This window comes from Cyrtonyx montezumae, unplaced genomic scaffold, assembly GCF_038088225.1.
Source record: "Cyrtonyx montezumae isolate F1298 unplaced genomic scaffold, pur_monq_1.0 scaffold_0, whole genome shotgun sequence".
NCBI classification, from domain to species: Eukaryota; Metazoa; Chordata; class Aves; order Galliformes; family Odontophoridae; genus Cyrtonyx; species Cyrtonyx montezumae.
In genome coordinates this window covers 25731576-25743815 of record NW_027071824.1, presented here as the reverse complement: position 1 = coordinate 25743815, position 12240 = coordinate 25731576, and positions in this window count along the sequence as shown.

The following is a 12240-nucleotide window of genomic DNA, read 5'->3' as shown; positions in this document are numbered from 1 at the left end:
TCGGAGGTAACTGGTACCAAGCTCCGCTGTGTAAACAATGAGGGCAAAGGAGAAGGAGGTGGTGGTGGGGTTAAATATCTGCTTTCTTTTACAAGACCACCTACAAAATGTTGCAAAGACCCCGCAACAAAAATAATCTGCCCCGATTCCAGTGTTAGGCAAAATATAAACAAGTTAAGTGCTCTGTTAAAGGGAACATCTGGGAAGTTGCGGGCTGTGCAGATGTTTTCACAAGTTGTTTTTTACGGAAAAGTAACCCTGCTAAGCTTCCTGCCTCTTCCATCTTCTCTCTCTTGACTGTGTTTATCAAATCTGGATATAAACACATTAAAAAACCTTTAGAGGCCCTTCTCTCATTGTGTAATTAATTTGGAATTGACTGAGGGTTGACAGCTGGTTTCGGTTTGACCCTGGTTTCTTGGAAAATCACACAAATAATTATCCAGTTTTATCTTGATTGGATTTAATATAATTACATATATATACACAAATATGTATGCATGCAGTTGTTTGTTGTAAATGAACATTAGCCTCAACACGCAGTTGGTGCCCATGAGCCTCCATGTCTTGGATACTGGTAGTTTTGGAAGTCCTGAGGAATTCAGTAGATGGCTGACCTGCCTCAAGAATCACTAGGTGAGGATATTGCTTGGGGATGTACAAAGAATGTGGTGGTTAAGATAGTTTTTATTCTAGCATCACGCTCTCACAGATTGGAAAGAAAAAGGCTGCTCTGGAAAGGCATCTTCCTTTTCTATTTATCTTTCTCTCCTAAGGCGACTTTCATGACTGCTGTCAAACCTTGGGAGCCTGATCTCTGCCTGTATTTCTGTTTCTGTAGTGAGACTGATGTATGTATAATATTTTTTAGGGAAGAAATGATCTATTCTTAATTCTGTGGGGAGAAAAATCTGGCATCATTAATACATGAGAAGTAAATTAGGAAGGCTAATTGGAAGAGCAAATATTAAGGTCATAGTAAAGTACAAATGTGCCTATTCCTTGAAATATATGAGAAAATAAATCTGTCCAGTGGGCTGTGAAGAAGTAGAGCAATTAAACAAATGGTGATCTTATGGCAGAATAGCTATTTGATCCCTTTAAACTCGAGCCTTTTCCACAGAGGGTACTGGAGGTTCTTACTTCACTCAGGTAACAAAAATAAAGCATGGCGAGAACCTAAGGTGTTGAAAGAGGAGGTGCTGAAACAAATTAATAAATTAAGTACTGTGAGGCAACAGACCCAGATGGTAAACAGTAATGAGAACTGAATAAAGTGTTAGAGAGCCCAGCAACTGAGTGGCTAACAACAATATCCCCTCTCTCACCAAAAACAGTGGATATCTCAGAAGACTAGAAAAACAGCTGATGTTGGGCCCAGCCCAAAACTGCAACGCTGGATGGCTCCAGCCAGCAGGGCTCTGCTTAGACCTGATGAACTGACTGAAAACTGAATGGGGAATAAAATTTTGAGGCATCTGAATGGAGGTCTGTAGTCAGAAAGCCACTTCTCTGCCCTCTGGTCAGCCAACGGTCCAGCTATCCACCTGGAGATTGAGAGGTGGGATGGTGGAAAAGCAGAGCTGTGGCTGATCACAGACGGTGCAGAGCCTCCATGCCATGGCCACTCTACCTCTGGGACAGCTTTAGCAAAACCAGAAGCTACTCTTGCCAAGATGGAGGTGTAGCCAGGACCCACCAGAAACTGTTGCTTTCATCAGAGTTTGTGGCCACTGGTGCAGGTGTGGTAACTGCAAACATGGTTGCCTTTGTTGGGTGGTGAGACTACAGGCAAACATGGTACTGCCCAATAGTGACACTGCCCAGACTGACTGTTGTGGAAGGCAAAGGAAGATGATTAAAAAAACCCAAACATTTGTGAAAAGCGTTCAGAATGCTTTATAACATTTCACTCCTGGTGTTAGAATTGTAAATAGAAACACTATCAACAGTTTCTTGCTGTTTCATTCATTTTTTTCTTCTTCTTTCTTTTACTCTTTATAGTGTTGCCTCAGAAAATCATAGCATTGATGTTGGGAATGTTTGGCAGAGCCTGGGAATTAGTGTAGAGGAAGGGCTGCATCATTATGAGACAATGCATGTAACAGGGAAAAAGGGAACAAATAAACTCATAATGATCAAGACATGGCATTATTTGCTCTGCTTATCCTCCATCAGTTGCTTCTGAGGTTCTCAACACAATGAGAATTTTCTTTGGTTTCTCCATTATGTGCCAAACTTGAAGTGCCTTAAAATAATTGCGCTTTCCTGCCTGTGCCAAATACTCACTTCTTTCAGTATATAAACTGGAGAATTAAGACATTAAAATAAATGAATGAAGAAAACCAAATAATTGTAAAAATGTGTGCATACAATATTTATACATATATAATATTACTACATTTTACACATGCTGTATAAAAATGCGATTAAAAAATATTTTTAAAATGTAAAATATTTTTCTACCATCCCAGCCTGCTTTCCTCTGCAATCAGAAGGTACTCTCTGTGGCTCAGGCAGCCTTGCAGTCCAGATGAGGTAACAGCAGGCATCCAGCTGACACGCACCCTGTTATGAGGTGGATCTTGAGGAATTCCCTGTTCCTCTGAGTGGCCAGGGCCGCGTCCTGAGTCAGCTCCTTATGTTTCAGCAGACAGCCACGAGTACATCAGGCTGCAGTGCTGGAAATCCAGCTCTTGGAGCAGCTTCAAGCCCCTTGTTTTACTGTGGCTGGCAAGAGACAAGAGGCATGCAGAGGCATGGAGCTTGCCATCTCCGAAGGACTTGCAGCTCACACCTCCCAGCTGAGCAAAGCCCCAGCTGCTGGCAATGAAGTGGCAGCTTCACTGTGGCCCAAGAGTGTGGTGAGCAGTTGGGGGGAAACAGCCACCAGTGCATAGGAAGGGGCAATGCCTATGTTAACCCCACCACCACAGGCATGGGGATGTGGCTGGAGGGGCTCTGCCTGATGGATGCCCACCAGGTGGAACCAGAAGATGTAGTGAGCAGAGATATGAGGGTTCTCAGTGGCACCTTTCCTGCATGGAAAACAGCCCTCAGGGGAAATCCATGTGGTTTCACACTGCAGTGTCTGGAGCCCGAGGACTGTACTCCTGCTTGATGGGGATGAAGCCAGTAAGTCAGAGAAGGCAAAGGAAATCCTGAAACACCTTTGCTGCATTTTGATAAACAACTTATCAGAGCAGAGGAACCTCTGAAACCTGCATGTTTCCCCCTTGAGTTTCCCATCTCAAAACTGTGGAGTTATCAAAACAAGTCAGGGGTTTCAAGGTGAGATGGCCACTTGTCAGCCCTGCGTTACAGACAGGTGACAAAGAGAACTTCCTATTGGTACTTTTCTGACATTTTAAAAAGTCACTGTACTGTAAGATTGGTCCTTTTGTTCCAAGGGGACAAGCAAGAATCAATGCAATCTGCAATCTGAAGGTTTGTCAGTCCCTTTCTCTATACACATATGAAGAATATACTGAATTCTGCCTTTTGATTGCAGAAGGAAAACAAACTTTTTCTCTATTTTATTCTGACTGCAATTCTGAGGTAGCTTAAGCTGTTCTGGATTTGCCCTGGTGCAAGTGAAAGTAAAATCAGAGGCTAGAGAAGAAGATTTATTTTTGGTTGTGAATGTCATTTACTCCCAGAGATACTGAAAAGCAGGACCTGTAGTTTGCAGATGCTTGGGGCTCTCCCAGCTGTGCTTCAGACCGTATGCCTTGCTGCCCCTTGAGACCTGGGTTTGAATACACCTCCCAAAGCTCCAAGACAAATTCAAATGAATCTGCACAGTTTGATGAGGTTTCATCGTGCATCTTGGCATTGTGCTGAGGATATTCAAAGAAGTCACCAGGTGACATGAATCACTTGGCATGTGGCACATTTTTATAGGGTTTTTTGTTTGCTTTCACTTCTCCTGCCAGCGTGGTGCCCAGAGTTCTGGTCTTGGCATCATTGGTAATGGATATTTGCTTTCCTTCTGCAAAATCCAGACAAATTTGGTTAAGTTTCATTTTGCACTAGGGACAACTACTGCAAAGACAGGAATTAATCAGTAGATCCCACTGAACTGTGTGATGGACTCAGATGTTTTACATGAAGATTTAGGGACAGACTGACCACTGTGCATGAGAGCTGTGCCCTTTTTCACCCGACCCATTCCACTGTGCTCAGTCTGGGCCATGTAATACAGAAATGGGTGGTGGTTGCTTTCTCTCTGAGCCCCATCTCCAGGATGGTGACAGTCATAAAGAGCATTTCTCTCTTCAAATTGTGGTCATCTACAGAAAGGGACTGTGCTGTGCCTAGTACAGAAAAGACCCTGAGTTCAGGGCTGGCTCTGGGGCTCTGCTGCTGCTGGAGTGATCACCAGTGGCAGCAAACAATGGCTTTTGTCTGCCAAGGACAATTGGTGACAGAGATGCGGGCAGGCAGCCTGCACATCTTGTTTCTCTGAATTTAGAGCTATGGTGCAAAAAGGCCATTTTTTGAGGAGAACAGAGAGGACAAAATCATTTGTATAATAAAGTATTTCATATTTCTCATTAATACAATTTTCTTATGGTTTTTTCTAATGGTGTGAGTAAATCAGGTGTAAAGCCACTGGGCATCCTGACTAGCTGTGCATGTCCCTGCTCATTGCAGGGGAGTTGGACTAGATGACCTTTAGAGGTCCCTTCCAGCTCTAAGGATTCTATGAGTTCTACCAGAGCCCTCATTTCTTTTCTTTCAGACAGCTCAGTTCTCAAACTTCCAAAAAGCGGGTGTTTTTTCTAGTCTGGAACATACAATTGAAGCAGCTCGTGGTTAGTTTGCCCTCATGCACACTTCTTGGTGAAGAATCCAAGTGCTTCTTCAGGCTGCTTTGCCCTCACAGGCTGCAAAGCTGCCAGCTCTAGATGTGTTAGCATGTTCATGGAAGGCATCCAGAGCTTTGTTAAAATTCATTTGTGCTCTGTGAGAAGTCATTGCTCTGAGCTCTGGGGAGCTACAGGGTGGGTCAGAAGGGAGGCAAGAACTAACGGAGGAGAAAGGTGACTTTTGTACTAATCTACCAGTGCTATTTTGGGCAATACAGGAGCCCTCTAATAGCGAAGTGACCTTATTTGCATAATTATCTGTGTGCCTCTACTCTTCCACCAGCATCATTTATTGCTTAATGTAGTAGAAATGGAGATATCAGCAGGTCGCATTGTTAGCCTTCCAGCCACTTACTCCCTGTGGTGTCACTCACAGCCCTTGCTGTCCTGCAATGAAAAAATGCCAAAGGAAAAGAGTTGCATGCAGTGGACAGCCCTAGAATAGCTTAATGCAAGCTCATATTTGCTGGCTATAGCTGAATGTGAAAAACTAGTCCTTCAGGAAGATGCTGAGGGGGGAAACCCTGCCTGGTGGTCCCAAGGAGCAAGTGAAACTACACAACTTCTCTTCCCTCAAGGCACAGTCCAAACAGCAGACTATTCTATCTGCTTCTGGTTTAAAATGTCAAGTGGGAACAGAAATGCAGTGGTAGGGATAAAGAATATCTTCCCAGAATCTTCTCTTTCAGGATGCCCAGAGAAGCTGTGGATGTTCCATCCCTGGAAGTGCTCAAGACCAGGTTGGATGGGGCCCTGGGCAGGCTGAGGTGGTGGGTGGCAGGCCTACCCACAGCAGAGGGGTAAGACTGGATGATCTTTAAGGTCCCCTCCAACCCAACAGTTCTATGATTCTGTGAGACAAAATGCACCTTTGCTAACAGCTCCAGCTCCCCTCATGGGGTTAGACAGACAGACAGATGCCAGGAAATACAAAAAGAGCTTCTCTGACAAGCATCCTGACAACTCTTCCCACTCTGTTTTCACAGGTACTGGAAGGTGGATGGTTTCATTTCTAAACAGATCTGCTAAATGTGGAAGACAGCTCAGATCCTGGCTGTGCCTAATGATGTCTCCATGACCTTAGCAAAATCCTTTATGTCACTTCCTCCCATCTCTAACCCAAGGAGGCTACAATATTTTTGCATGTTCCCTTTAATAAATAGCCAAGAAATCTGCAAAGAAAAGATGCTAAGGATGTATAATTTTGAGGTTGATCCATTCCTAGATTGCAGGAAAGCTTGCAGTCCGTCCAAACTGAACATAATCCCTGCTATTGTTTTTTCTGATTTGTTTTTCTGTTTAAAGCACAGCCACAAAACTTCGTGTGAATTTGGACTTAATCCTCAAAATAAAATAAAACAAAATAAAAGGCCTGTTTGCACAGCTGAGCGGGGACCCCACCTGCAGATCAGGGGCTTGTTTCAAGTGGATTACAAGCATGGAACAGGGACATGTCTCTTCCATGAAAAACACCTGTTTCTTTGAGGTTTCCCTGCCTGCTGTGAGGAGAGCGAGAGGCAGCAACAGTGCCTAGAAAGGCCCAAACGAGGAAAGCTTTTTCTGCTCCCATAGCTGATTTTCACATATGTTCCTTATTAAAGAGGATATGAGTTTGATGCTTTCTTCTGATAGAAAATGAAAATTTTATGTATTATTTTTATTGGACTCAAAGGTTCCCCAGTCTTCAGCCAGGGTCCTGCTGCGTAAGGCACTGCACAAACACCGGGCTCAAGAGCTTACAGTGACTGTAAGAAGAGCGAACGAAGGAAACCACTTTGATCCCGGTGCAGTTTAAATACTCTGCTAGGAAGCACATTGAGGACTTGTAGCTGGGAAAGCCATACACATGTGGCTTAACCTAACAAAAAGGAGGGGCAGCCTGATGCAGTCTAAGAGCTGTGTTTTTCTTCAGCAGTGTCAGTGTCAGTGCCAGCTAGGTGCAGGGGAGGGCTGGTGACTGCCAAGCAGGCAGTTTAGGAGGCCTGCTCTGAGGCACCATGTGTTTCGTATACTGCTTCTTGCTTTTATTCCAGGGTCTCAGGGAGTTTAGTCACCGGCTGTTACTGCTGGATCTGCCATCAGCTGCTGCAGCCCTGGCCTCCTGGGAGAGGCTTTCTAATGAGGGTGGAGGCCTCGGGGCTCTGATGTGGAACGGAGGCTGCTGCGGCAAGAGCTAAGGAGATAAGATCAATGGGAAATGCAGATTTGCAACATATTAGAAACATGACAGCTTCCACGCACACCCTGAGGAAAGGATTTTTAGCTATCTTAAAGGAGTCTACAGTCACGTGTGTATACATTTGCATATGAGTGTGCCTAGCAGTAAGAAGCAACCCACCACCTCACTTCTAAAATATTTGCTGAGGATCAGGGAAGCCTTTCTGGAATCAGGTTATTTAAACAGCTTTATTTTCTATTTTCCTTCGGCAGACCCAGGCTGTCCCCATTCACACCAAGAGGAGCCTCAGGTTGCAGTGAGTGGGGGAGGGTAACACAGCCAGAGGCTGCAAGCTGCAATAGCCAAGTGCAAACAGGGAGCAGACTACAGGCTTTTAACAGCCGGGATGAGTGACTGCTGAAAGCACTCACAGAAGAATGGGAGGAAGCTGGTATCACTTGAAGCCTGTAACTCAAGGGTAGAACTTCTAAATTGTCACTAAACCTCAGCCACACACTGCTCAAGCTGGTCAAGTAAAATCTGAAGTGAGATTCCTGGACTGACCAGAGCACTGTGATAGTCCCTCCTGGACTCTGAGAACTGTGACATTGCTGTGATGCACGAGAAACACAGTAAGGAGTAATTCAGGTGTTGGTATCATATCTCCTGGTCTACCAGCACCTGCTTTCCAGCTACCTGCTGTGTTAAAGGTGTCAGAAATAAATGCTGTGATCTATTTGGCATGTATTTAAAATCCTGCTCATGTGTGCTGTCACCTCCTGTGATGAGGCAGTTCCTGCTGGGAGGGAGCTGCAATCTGCCCAAAGGCTGAGTGCATGGCATCACCGTTGCCCACAGTTGCCCTTAGAAATATATCCCCTTCTTTCCACAGGCAAATAAGAGGGAGGGCTGGAGAAAAGCTCTTGGGATCTCCTACCTGAGCCCAGCTCCAGCCCACTGCTGCAGTTGACCTACAAGGAAGGGCTGGGGCAGTCGGGCTCTGCAAGGAGCCCAACCCAATCTGGCATTTGCTTTGGGGCATTAACAGTGGCTGATGCAGTAGTGATTATGTTATTAGTAGCAAAGGAACGAACAGCTTGTTTTGTGCAGAGTACATGAGGCTGTGCTGCCGGTAATGCCAGCTCCTGGCCAGCCACCAGAGCTGCACCTTACCCTTGGCAGGCCCCCTGCACACATCTGTCACTTTCCCTTGCAGGGGCCGCGGTGATGTGTCCTCTGTCCCTGGAGGCTGAATGCTAAATGCATCAGACAGTGCATTTGCTGCTAAAAATATCACCGAGCAATTTGCCTCAGAAAGGAGAATGTTCCTCCTGGTTGGCAGTTAAACAACTTTGCCCTGACTGCCCCAGCCAGAGCTGCATTGTAAGGACTTTGTGCAAAACCATTTCAAATATTATAGCACGATAATGTTGGCAGCAAGGTTTGAGCCCCTGCAGAATGGAAGTTGTGAGTGCTAAACCCTCACACACGGTGATTGAGGCAAAAGTGGCATTCCTATAGTAGATGAACAAGTGTAAACTCCAGCACAGCTTTATGCATGTACGTCAAAGTGTATGATACTAAACAGGTTCTCAGACTGCAAGCTCTATTCTTTAGGAATAATTATGACTGAGGAAACAGCAAATTAAATCCCTGTTCATTCAACACATTATTGTACGTTCATCTCTTGTCTCCTAAAGATATAATAATTGTAATACACAGTACTTGGCAGTGTTTTACATCCAGCTTTTCAAAGTACTCTGATGAAGCCTCGTATCATAGCTAAGAAGTTGGGCCAGGAATACAGGAATACATCTTCTTAGTTAATCATTAATGAATTCAGAGTACATGATATAGAAAGACTAAAAATAACTTTACGTGAATATAACGCACGATCTTGGTAATACACACAGAAATAATCTTGCTTACCACTTGATGAAGAACCAGCATTAGAGTAAGTGCAGCACACTTTCCTGCAGCCTCAGTGCTTTCCATCTTTCAAAACCAGTGTGGCAAAAGCTGTGCTTCTTAGGAGAATTAGGGGAAAGTCCTGTTTGTGTCACTGTTCAGACACCAGACAAATTTTGAGGCAGTTTTTTACCTTACCTCTCCTAAAAACAGCAGCGCAGACCTAGCACCCTGCAAGATAAGAAGCATGGAAAATACAAACTCCACCTATCTCCATTGTCAAAATGCTCATTTAATGGACATGAAATGCCTCATTGTATCATTTTTAAGTTAGCCTTGTGTTTTTTTCAGTGCTTGACACAGAGCCTCACATTGACAATCTAGCTTTCATTACCAAGATGAAGGCAAAATTAACGTACAAATTAACTCACAGATGCACTGAAGCTATTCTTCTTTACCTTGACTCTCAGCCCCCAGTCAGATATAAATCCTCAGCCCTGAATTAATTGTACTTAATGTTCTCCTCTAATTGGGCTGGAGCTTATCTCCTTCTGCAGGAGCAGCAGCATCCAGGGCGCAGTACACTTGTCCCAAGAAAAATTACTGGCACAATAAGCAGTGAGCTGAGGGACTGGGGAAGTGTGCTCTTGGTGGAGTGAGTTAATGTTTGATGGACAGGTGATGGAGTAGGCTAATATTTGAACCTTTGGAGATTTAACTTCAAACACTGACCGGGATTTGAGTCAACTCTGATCTGTTCTGGCATTTGCCACGTCAAAGGACTTTTACACAACAGAGCAGATTTCAGCCAGGCTGGCAGACTCACTCGCCATCCTCACCAGGCTTGTAGAGGGCACCGTGTTCCCAGTGACATGGCAGTCCTGCCCCAAAGAACAGCTGAGTAGCCTAGGTGAACTGTGACAGGGAGAGCACAGCAAGTTGACTCCAGCAAGTAGAAAAGAGCCAGATTCAGCAACACAGGGAATAAGCTGTGGCATCCCCAAGATCCTGCAGGAGTGCTCTATTTCTGAACTATCATTTTTCTCTGGTCAGAAGAAGCTGTGGTTTGAAATGAGAGTCTTGAAGCTGGACTCATACAAACCTCACAAACTTCAACAAATACAAGTGTAAGGTTCTGCACCTGGACTGGGGCAATCCCAAGCATGAACACCAGCTGGGCAACAAGTAGATAGAGAACAGCCCTGCAGAGAAGAACTCGGGGATACTGATGGATAACATAAGCCAGCAGTGTACTTTTGCAGCTCAGAAGGCCAGTTGCATCCTGGGCTGCATCAGAAGGGTGGCCAGCAGGGAGTGGGAGGTGATTATCCCCCTCAATTCTGCCATCATGAGGCCTCAGATGGAGTACTGTGCCCACATCTGGGGCTGCCAGCACAAGAAGGGCATGGATCTGTTGGAGCAGGTCCAAAGTAGATCACAAGTATAGTCAGAGAACTAGTGCACCTCTCCTATGGAGAAAGACTGAAAGAGCTGAGCTTTTTCAGTCTGAAGAAGAGAAATCTGTGGGAAGACCTTATGGTAGCCTTCCAGTACCTAAAAGGAGCCTGTGGGGGAGCTGGAGAGGCACTTTTTATCAGTGAGTGTAGAGATAGGACAAGGGGTCTTCAAAGGGAGTCTTTAAAGTGAAAGAATATATATTTATATTCAGCGTTAGGAAGTTTTTCACCATGAACAGTGAGGCCCTGACACAGGTTGCCCAGAGAAGCTGCAGATGCATCATCTCTGGAGATGTACAAGACCAGATTGGATAGGAACTAGGCAGCCTGATCTGGTGGGTGCTGACCCTGTCAATGGCAATGGGGTTGGAACTGTATGATCCTGGAGGTCCCTTCCAACCCAAGCCATTCTATGATCCTATGAAATAACAGTTTGTGTGCACTCTCCAAGGTAATAATTAGCACAGAGAATTCTGCAAAGTGCTGCTCAGAACAGAAAGGACTTTGGCATTCCAGTGTTATATTTGTTTTGCTCACGCTTCATTTTTAAAATTAAAAGGAAGTGTTTTTAAACAAAGAATCCCAGAGTACAAGGCTTCTCCTTAAATTTGCATTTGTTTGATCTATATTTCTCTGCTTCAACACGAAGCCAATTTATTTGCTTCCAGGCTCTTGACCCCCATCTCTAGCTCTGATTGATTCATGAACTTCAGTCAAAATTAGCAAGCAAAGCTACAGCCCACAGATCTGTTTACTCAGACAAAATAATAAAACAGGGAAATGCCTTCTCAGTTTTACAATCCTCTTGCCAGTCTGTGCCAGGAGGGCGTGCCAACTTGCTGACTCCTTGCTTTCCTCTTAATGTTTTGTGAGCATGGAGAAACTTCCAGGATGCACAGAGGATCAGTGGAGAGACCTCTTGCAAAGCTCACGGTGGGAATACTGTTGGAAAAGAGTCCAGAAATAAAGCTGAAATGTAGGGCAGTTTGTGCTAGGGTGAAAAGGAGGGGTTGGGGGTTTTTAGTGCCCTCACCATGATGCTGCATTTAGTTGTGGTTTACTTAAAGAGCAGTATATGACCCATGTGTACCTTGTCACAATCAATAGATCTCATGTGAAAAGCTGAAAGCTCTCAATAGTAGACAGGCCCTGGGGACTGTCACAATGCTGAAATGCATGAATTAAATAACCAAGAGCAAAGCCCACAGCTCCTCTGACACAGCCCCAACCCTGCCAGGAGTGTGGGTCTGCTCCAGCCTTCTCCTTTTCCTTATGCCCTGGTGGGACCAGACCTTCTTGGTAGGACTCTCATCGCTCCAGTGACTCCAGAGAAACTACGGTTGTTTAAATCAAAATCGTGTCTGGCCCTTTGTCTTAAATCTCCCACCCAGACTTGATCTTACAGATGCTCTGGGTCTCAGCAGAGTCCTCATCTGTCATAGTCAGGTTCCTCCTCTCTTCTCCTAAATCAGACTGAACCAGCCAAGGGTAGCTCTTTTGTGGAAGGCTCTCTAGACTATTCGTTAATATATGTAAGTGATTTAACCAAAGAGAGGCTGAAGTTCTCTCCAGTGGAAAGGAGTGTTGGCAGTGAAGGGGACAATGGCACAGATGGATTCTTGGATTTGTCTGTAGCTGATCCTGGGCAAATATTTATTTCCTTTCCTTTTTCTGCACCCCTTTCATAGACAGCAGCTAGGGGTAAATCCTCCCCTAGCCTCTGGGCGACAGGAAGGCATTATTATCCCCCTTTTACAGGCACACAACTGGGGCAAAGGTGACTTAATCTCGAGTTTGGGAAAGCCAGCGGTACCTTTATCACTGCGTCCAAGGGACTTTGGTCAGG